Consider the following 10576-nt stretch of genomic DNA (forward strand, 5'->3'; position numbering starts at 1 on the left):
TATCCACACAAATCAACATGCATTTGGATTTCAGGGGCCCGTTAAATTGTTATCCTCGAGTTTTACCTTAATTAATTAATTAATTAATTGATTATCACATCACAAACGACATATATAGGTACATTAATAAAGCCATTTAGCTCGTAAGAAATTTCCGGCAGAGATTAGCGGGCGGCCGCCGGTACGCATACGGGACGCCGGAAGATTACCAATCGATCATCTGTTGGTCGCTGAGCAATGTCGTTAAAATCGGTCGGTGGCCGGTGGGAGATCGGCCACTTGCCAATGTGCCATCGCATGGTGACTGCTCAGTGTCTGCCCGCAGACCTTCCCCATATTTCGCAATGTTTTAACCTAAACTCGGCCGGTGACCGACGGGAAATCGACAGGGCATCGCTCAGGCATCGCTGGGGGTTTATATCCTACTCGATATCGCGAAAAAAATGCTTGGCGGTGCCACAATTTCAGCGACGACCAAGCAGGCTACAAATCGCTCGGTCGCGCTCTGAGTTGTGACCGCAGCCTGAGCAATGAAATGGAAACGTCCCAATGTCTTAGATGACAGACACCTCTGCCCTGGTCTTCACAAGTTCATCATTTGCTCAAACATGACTTTCATTATTACGTCGGCCAAGCACGACATGCATTTTCTTGCTTATACATTGAGCTGCTTAGTGCACAACCACATGAGAACAGGAAAGGACGTTTTCTTTTATTCTTTTTAAAAAATGAGCACAGGTAAGCTCAGGTGAGCTTAAAAGAAAGGGAGAACTAAAGAAATCCTGTCAAGAAAAATACAAAGGAAAAGAAGAAATCTGAATAAAATTTAAGCAAACTTAAACAAGATTGTACTGAAGATAACAGAGAAAGTAACTTTCATAAAATTTATATCAAAGTAGATTTAGCTATTACGGTTGTGAATGTACGTATTCATCAAAGTGTATTGTGTCGGTGAGGACATACCGTACACAATGAATTCAATTTGAAAGAATGAAGCAAATAATCGACTTCCTAAATACAAATGTTCATGCTGGAAACACGTTCACTAGCCAACAATAAAGCATAATTCCAGAAATTAAAATTCCACCGCGCATGAACAAAAACTCTTCAAGAGACCGATGTCCTCCAAATTGATTTATTTTCCTATCAAATGCTTTTGATTTTTCAAACTAGATTGGCAAAATTTTGTAGCCGACAGAGAAATCCTGTGAGTGGATGATGAATACGTCAATAACGTTTGTCTGTACGTCCAGAGAATAAATTCAACATGTATGGCTTGAAAACGATATTGCCAAGTAATGCATGGTTGCTAAAGGCAATAAATGTAATGACAGTCAGAGCGTAAAATATTCATGATACTGCTATACCACAGATCCTGGTAGCTATAATTAGTTTGATTACTTACTCACTATAGAAAAGGTGTATCGTCACCTTTCCCTCTCCATGAAATGAGCGTTTGTCATGATAATGTATAGTGAATATTTCTGCATCTGATGGGGATAAAAAATACCTGAACTGCCAATCAGCAAACTTTTAAATCTACCGCATATGGCCATTGTGTCTTTACACCTATTATAATCGCGCTCGTTAACATTTAGGCCTTACATTTCCGTTTTGTCGTAACTTTGTGTTTTATTTTTCATACCACCACCTCTGCCATTTTGACTGATATTCTGTTCCCGCAATATATTCATTTTAGTTAACAACAAGGACAGGCACATACTGTCATTCTACTGTTCAGAACAAAAAAATCATCGTGGATGTATAATTAAGTACTGAAGTTAGCATTTTAACGCTCTGATTCTATTCAAACCAACTGTTTGACAAGGCTTGAATAATAAAGAAAAGAAGTACAATTTTGTAGTTCTAAGCTCTTCACGTCAATGTAGCTATCTCTAAAGTCATTTAACATTTTGTATATTTTTTAGTCTAAACAAGATGCCATATTCACTACCAGCCTTTAAAGCGTGTCATATTAGTAAAATGACACCACTAGAAGAGGCGCATTCATAGATATTACGTCACCCTTTCCATGCTCACCTGTCAGCACGGAGGCAAAAATTGTCACAACGAGGACCATGTGATACACCTTTCTGGTCTCACCCTGGACAGGAGAAGGAACAATGGACGCTTTATGAGGTCATGGGCAGGAGGGAGCTTGAGGAAAAAAAAAACCGACTGACAGATAAACCGTTGAAACTTTTCCAAAAATGTGAAATCTAGCTTAAAATTCGTGATGAATACTGACTCACTCCAAAAGATAAATCCCCTCTCAGTGTAGTCTCTCCTGTTGTTCGTGATCTAAGCGAGATTGGCGTGCTCGTAGGACACCCACAATCAGCAAACATTATCACCTTACCACATTGTCATTGTTCAAGGGCTTATCCAATATTCAAATGAGGTGTTATGTAGACTGAATAGAATTCATCCTAAAAGCGTTCTTTACACTGGTTTTGCTTATTATGAATGATAATGTTCAGGCCCGTAGCCAGGATTTTTCAAGGGGGGGTGCGGTCACTAAAAAATACGGACCTTCAGTACCAATACCAATGATCACACACACACACACACACACACACACACACACACACACACACACACAATTATATATATATATATATATATATATATATATATATATATATATGTATGTATATATATATCTATATATTCTTTGGACGACCGAACTACAAAAGTTGTATAAGAATTTGCGCGCGAAGCGCGCCGCAAATTGTGAATTTTGACTGTTTTAATGACGTTTTAAAGTCTCGAGGAAATTTGTATTTTTGTCTGTTGCATGCAATCGCGTTACGGTATTTCATCTAGGAAATAGTAAAAACTCATTTTGCCAGGAAGTTGCAAAGTTTAATTGTGTTCGAGACTCTGCGCGCGTAGCGCGCCGCAAAATTGAGAATAGTGATTTTCCTGGTGCTGTTTTAACTTTTATTTTTTCTATTGTATACCCGCGTTAGCAGGCCTGAAGCCTGGTATGCGAGTTTGTCAAAAACGAAAATAAATAAGAACATTTTTAAAACAAAATGAATTGTAAATGTGAACCATTTATATTTTGCCTCCTTGTGGTAGGATATTTCCAGCATTTCCGAACTTTCAAATAATCATTTTAGATTTAATAATATTAAAGGTAGTAGATCCGATTCGCAAGTTCATCTCCAATATCAGTCAAATGTCATATTAACCATCATGCTAAGAAGGTTTTCTTTGTGAAATTTGGAGGTCAGTGAAATTCAAAAATTAAACATCCGTTAGCCATTGGAAGAAGTTGAGTGCAAATTCAGACCTCAGGCTTAGTGCTCAGATGTTTTCCTATTTAATTTGATCTGTCTTACTGTGCACACTAAGATACATACTGGAATGGTTATTTCTTATTTATTAAATTATAGTAGCATATTTGGTTACTAGCTGTCTCTAGGCATTTTCGAATTTGGGCTGCAAAGAGATCCACTACCTTTAAGTTAGAAGAGAGATAAGTAAATAATGATAAAATAAACAAACAAAAAAGAATGAGTTTCTTTTGTAATACTATCTGACAAACTTTTCACTTTACCATTTTACTTCATAGCTCAGCACTTTCCATTCTCTCTCATACCCTCTTACCCATTACATTTAAATGAAATACAACTAAAATGAGTTTGCGTGCCTGCATAATACTCTTTGGAAATTATAAGTGAAAATGTTCTTAGGTTTTGGCTCACTTTAAAATGAGAACCAATAGAACTGTCACAACATGAGAAAATGTATAAGTAATAATCAACACTACATTTCCGAATTTGGCCTGCAAAGAAATCCGCTACCTGTAAGTTAGAAAAGAGATTAGTAATTAATGATAAAATAAACAACAAAAACGAATGAGTTTCTACCGCCGTATCCAGAACAGAGCCTGAAACGGTGCAGGCTCAAGAAATCGTTTGTACTATAATACGTCTTGAAGTACTGTGTGATACTGTTGACTCAGACTTCTACCAAGCTGTTAAGTGAGAATTGTAATCCAATCCGACTCATTACCTGAGATATTTATGAAAATATATCAATAAAGAATGTAAATTAAATAACGATGCGTCACAATGCAGTCTAACGCTCTCACGATGCTATCATACATAGGGTTTTTCACTGTTTTTACTCCGGAGCTCTTGCAATATTCAGGCTTTTGTAATACTATCTGACAAACTTTTTACTTTACCATTTTACTTCATAGCTCAGCACTTTCCATTCTCTCTCATACCCGCTTACCCATTACATTTAAATGAAATACAACTAAAATGAGTTTGCGTGCCTGCATAATACTCTTTGGAAATTATAAGTGAAAATGTTCTTAGGTTTTGGCTCACTTTAAAATGAGAACCAATAGAACTGTTACAACATGAGAAAATGTATAAGTAATAATCAACACTACATTTCCGAATTTGGCCTGCAAAGAAATCCGCTACCTGTAAGTTAGAAAAGAGATTAGTAAATAATGATAAAATAAACAACAAAAAAGAATGAGTTTCTACCGCCGTATCTTGAGCCTGCACCTGAAACGGTGCAGGCTCAAGAAATCGTTTGTACTAATACGTCTTGAAGTACTGTGTGATACAATTGACTCAGACTTCTACAAAGCTGTAAGTGAGAATTTTAACCCAATCCGGCTCATTACCTGTGTTTTTTATGAAAAATATGAATAAAGAATGTAAATTAAATAACGACGCGTCACAATGCAGTCTAACGCTCTCACAATGTTATCATACATATAGGGTTTTTCCCTGACTGTTTTTACTCCGGAGCTCTTGCAATATTCAGGCTTTTGTAATACTATCTGACAAACTTTTTACTTTACCATTTTACTTCATAGCTCAGCATTCTCTCTCATACCCTCTTACCCATTACATTTAAATGAAAGACAACTAAATTGAGTTTGCGTGCCTGCATAATACTCTTTGGAAATTATATGTGAGAATGTTCTTAGGTTTTGGCTCACTTCAAAATGAGAACCAATCGAACTGTCACAACATGAGAAAATGTATAACTAATAATTTGTTGGAACCGTAAGCAAATGCCAGCTGAAGGCGAGTAGGCAAGTGTGTTTAAAAGCATTAGATTATGCACGGAGATCGTACAGTTACTTGATAGATGATCTTTTCTCGAATGTTGGTACTAGCAAAAGGGCTAGAAAAAGCAGCTATCATAATTCGTTAGGCATGCATAATGGCCCAATGAGTGTTACAAGAGAACTGGAGCAAGACAGGTCTTTCATTTTGTTTTGTCTCTCCTGATCGTTCGTAAGAAATGCTAATTCATGACCACCTTTTCACAATTTGATTGGAGCATGCATTCATAATGGAAAATAGTTGACACAATAATCTATCCCCAGGCATTATCATGCCAACATGTACTTATATATACATGTACTATATCTTTGTGAGACGTAGATATAAAATGTCTCAGGTTTTCGATTATAGTAATTTCGAGGAAATTTCTTTAATTTTTATCATATATGTAAACTTGAGGCTATTAGATTTTCATCCACTTATCTCTGTCCCTGTGAAAAAATGCAAGTGTCAACCTCAATGTCATCCACGAATCGCACGTACTCGGGCGGCCAGTGGAAAAAAAAACACCGGTCACACGCGCCATAAGGGCCATGGCATGCAGTGCCAATATAATAATAGCTCGCACAAATTGATACATTTTGTAACATTTGTGTTTGTGTGCATGGGGACGATCCGATCGTTCATACAACAAAAGGGTTTCGTACAATTATTTTTAACATTGTTAAACGTGCTCTTCCACATTTACGTAGCATATAATGTGTCTTTATATTTATTTGGATTGTTATCTTGAGAATTGCTAAAAACCGTTATTATGAAAAAGTGGACCTTTCAAAATTTGGGGGGGGGGGGGTGCGTACGCACCCGACGCACCCCCCCCCCCCCCCCCCCCCCCCCCCCCCTGGCTACGGGCCTGATGTTAAAGGGTTGGCACAGCTTCGGTTGAGACAGGGTTGCATCTTCAGATTTCCATTGTTTGTTGTTAATGATTCTTTTTTTTTGGGGGGGGGGATGAATGATAAGAAACCTTTATTTTTAATGACTTTTGATAGACTTTCAAAATTCAAGTTTATTTTCCACTTCTTATAAAAAAGAAAGAAAATGAAAACAATGTGATTTCATGTAAGCCTTATTTGCAAGCTGTACATACAGAGAAACAATCATTAACATGAAAATGCGCATAAAAATCATAATTTGTGACTCAGAATAAGTGGAGTGTGGAGGGGAACAGCAATAGGCCATTGACGAATATGTTGACCTTTCGAGGTCAAACCCCATAGACAAAATTAAAATAGCAAGTCATTTAAAATAATATGACAGTAATAACCAGTTATTAAAAAAAACACCAAAGAATGATTAACAACAAGCACAGAGAACAATAACAAGGACAAAGTGCACTTACAAGGAACAAAACAAAATAATTACAAACCAAAGCAATCTACAAAACGGGACATTATGTAGCACACAGCCATCTAGGACTATACATTTTATAACATACTGACATATGTCAAGGGTAGCAATAATTCCCCCAGCTTTCTGAAAGCGATAGGCAAGTGCTCTTTCATTACGCTAGAAAAGTGAACACATGCTCAATTTTCCTTACATTTTCTTTAAATTGTTGTCCACACATGACATCATAAATTATAGTTGTCTCCTGATCCAGTGGTTCCAACATCTAAACTTAAAAGATTCCTAACTTTTGCATCGATTTTCCGATTTTCCTCAAAGTTTTCGCTAATATGTTTTATTAATGTTTCTGCTTTCACTCAATCCACATTGTTTGGGTTTTGGTTTCCTTTAAAGGAACTGTTTACGATTGGGAGGAGTGTTTTAAAATTTGATATCTTGATGCATATACTATTATGTAGGTCAGGTGTATCACAAAACATTCTGCCATAAACAAATTTTGCAATAAGGAGATGTCACTATTTTTCTCAATAAACCATAACTGTATAGATGGTTTAGTATAGATTTTTTTTAATTATAACTATTGTTCACATTTTGTATACTTAACAACACTTAACAATGATTATACTGTTCAGATTTTTGCATTGGTTGATTCTATCCCTAATCACATTTTAGAACCCTTTTGAAGGACTAAAGCTGAGATTTATCTGCATATGGTAAATAATGCCTTGAAATTGAAATCATCTCTGTATGTTTTCGTATTTCTGATTGTTTCAGAAATTGGTGGTCACCAGAGTCTATCTTTAATATAGTTTGTTTTTGTTATTATTTGAATTTTTTTCTTGGATTGGGTATAGTTCAGTTTGTTGTCATTTGAAACAATATCTCTTATTTTTGAAAAATGACAGGAGGAGCCATACTTTGTACAAAATTAATCATAGACATTAAAGTTTAAAACAACATTTTGCAATAACCTCTGTAGAGAAGAAGCTGTAGATGCTTTATATGGAAAGAAAACGTACTGTTTCACGGTTAGATCCAGAGCAAATTGGATCAGAGATGGTGAGAAGAACATGTTTCTTTTTTCCATTTCGGAAAAGAGAATTCAAAATCTAATCTTATTACCAAAATGTGCAATAAAGAAGGTCAATTTGTTACATCAGCCAAAATATTTTGAATACTGTTAAGGATTATAAGACTTGATACTTCCCGTGACCCTCCACAAGCAGAGCTTGAAAATTTTTCAACCAGATTATCCTGAATGAATTTTATTATAACAAAATTTATGGTTTTTACTAATATAAGTAATATTTTACCGGGCAAATTGGTTATAAACGGCGTGGGAATGAATCACGTTGAATATATAAAATTCCTTGATCCTTATATTGATTGTAAGTTAACATGGAAAGTTCACGTTTATTTTCTGCGTAGATAATTATCAAAAAATATAGGTGTTGTGTATAAGCTAAAGCAGTATTTTCATATGCATGTTCTTCATTCAGCCCTGTATAGGTTATGGAATTCTGGCATGGGGAAACTACTTTACAACACTAACAAGACTTAATTCTCTATTACTAATACAGAAAAGAGCCATACGGATGATTAACGTCGCAGCATTTATTTTCTAGAACACACTTATGTTATATTTTTCCAGTAGAACACTCATGATCCAGGATTTGAATTATTTTAATATTGGATCACTTATGTATTAGTTAAAGTCAGGTGGTCTCCCCGACGTGTTTTCTTCGATGTTTGTTTAAAAAAAAAAATTAAATCAAATCTTACCCTACGAGACAAACGGACCGTAGCTGCTCTAAAAACAATAAGTACTACAGGACCTAAATTTTGGAATAATTTCGATCATGTCGATAGAGAAATTGGAAATAATCCAATGTCAGTCTCTTTATTCATTTAAGCAAAAACTTACATTGTTTTTTTTTTCTGAATTCATACTTATAGCTATTGTTCAATCCTCCTCAACATTCTCTGTTCATGCTTCGTATTTCTGGCATTGTATCTAACATGTGCCTCGCTCGCGATTTCTTTTATCTCCTGGCATGTCTTTGTGCATACATTGTATTTCTGTCATTACCATCTGACTTGTACCCGCTAGGGTGATCACGCAACCAATCCAGAAGCAGAAGTTACGTGCCGCGCACATTGTTTTCTTTGTCTTCTCTTTTTTTCCCTTTTTTATTCTTCGACGTTTATATTTTTCCAATTCATAAATTTTCATTCCTTGAAATTGTAAATATCAAGCAAGAGTTAATCTCACATCCGCAGCATCTGGGAATCTACACCCTAAAAGCAATGATTTCACAGTACCGGTGATAATTTCTGTTGAAACACTTGATGACTCATTCTTTTTTCATTGTTGTATCTATTATGTTTCTTTCTCTCTGAGTCTCTGCACGTGCGGATGCACCTGCAGTACACTGTGCTCCTCTGATCCACTGGGATTCATTCCTTCTCTGTTGTTCATTATTCATGTTATGTCGGGCGAATCATGGTTCACTATAACGTCATGCCCTGAAAAGGCACGTAGAAATTTATACTGTGTATACAGATGATTGCTTTTTGTCTTCTTCTTCTCCTTTTTCTCTCTTTCTCATTCAATGTAACTTTTACATGACAAAAGCAACACTTATTATGTGAATACATCACTGTAATTTATTAGTATAAATACAGTATGTGCTTGTATGTATGTGTCTAGGTATAGAGGTATGTCGAGTTGATCTGGCGAGACCAGTATCCGGAGGTTTTTATCATCTCCTCCCCTTCCTTTCTTCTCTCTCTCTCTCTCTCCCTAACCCTTATTCCACGAGCATCATGTTGGACCCTCTTGGGTTTTTTTATTATTGTAATGTTATTTGTTATCGGTTGCCAAACAGTCAAGCGTTGTGCTTATTATTGGCAATCGTTCTGTATGCAAATTATTAACATGTTACTCATGTAATTATACTACAGATGTATTGCATAACTGATTAAAATGATGACAATTGTATAAAGTATACTACCGGTATTTTGTACTTTGTAAATAAAAATTGCAGAAAGGTGATGTATTTGAAAAAATGGCATACAGAGAATAAATAAATGTCGTAAATGCTGTTTTTGACATTTCACCTATAAATCCATGTTATTTTGCTTGATGTTTATGGTTTATTTGTAGAAACGTGCGATATTGGACAATAAAAACAAGCAAACAAAACAAACGAAGGCCATCCTATTTGTAGCTCATAAAAATACAAGCTGAAAAAGATTAAAGCGTAAAAACTTTTCTAAACAAGTTGAAGGAGCATCCTCTTCCTCCAAGAGGAAAAAAGCAGAAAGAGAGACTATTATCAACCAGACAAATAAAGTATAATCCCATTGTATCCCTTTATGAGATCATTAACGCGCATCAAGCACACCGGTTAGTAATCATTTTGTACCATCATACTCAAGCAAAAGATAGTATGGCAAATGCACAATTTGTTCAGCAAAGCTTTCGAGAAATACATTGAGAGCTTGATGTAGTATTGCTGCCACAGATAGATAGCTCCAATCTATCTGATTGACCTGACAATACCACCTGATTTGGCTTATCTAAAAAGTTGTGTGACTTTCATTTTAAAGTCATGCAATTGCAGCAAAATTCATTGCATCACGCGCCTGCATCACGCGCAGCATAGCCAAGCTGAACAGATGTACAAATGACCATGTACATGTCTAAAAGAGATAATACAATATACTACAGATGGTAGATTTTGTAATATTATTTACATCATGTCACCCATTATGAATAGATATGTGGCAAGTAAGTTGTGGTAGTTTACATCGCCGAACTCCATATAAATCTTATATCTTATGCAACATAATGTAAAAAGGCATATGACGAGCAAAGTTTAAAGGTCTTTGTTTTAAGTATAGTTAGAAGGATAGTATCGTTAATTGGCAACATTAACTTTCATGAAAACGTCATAAGGCATTATTTACTGCAACTCACCATTTTGCTCCTGACGAGATGCCTCAGGATTTGACTGTCACAAATTCAGCTTGTCGGATGTCCTTCTTCTGCTAAATTCTTCCTGTAGCTCAGACCGAGGGAAACGAATGACTTACTTCTTCCTTTTTGGACGTGTGAT

The sequence above is a fragment of the Diadema antillarum genome, unplaced genomic scaffold, assembly GCF_040938485.1.
Source record: "Diadema antillarum isolate AM-2024a unplaced genomic scaffold, OU_Dant_1.0 seq00000675_RagTag, whole genome shotgun sequence".
In the NCBI taxonomy this organism is placed as follows: domain Eukaryota; kingdom Metazoa; phylum Echinodermata; class Echinoidea; order Diadematoida; family Diadematidae; genus Diadema; species Diadema antillarum.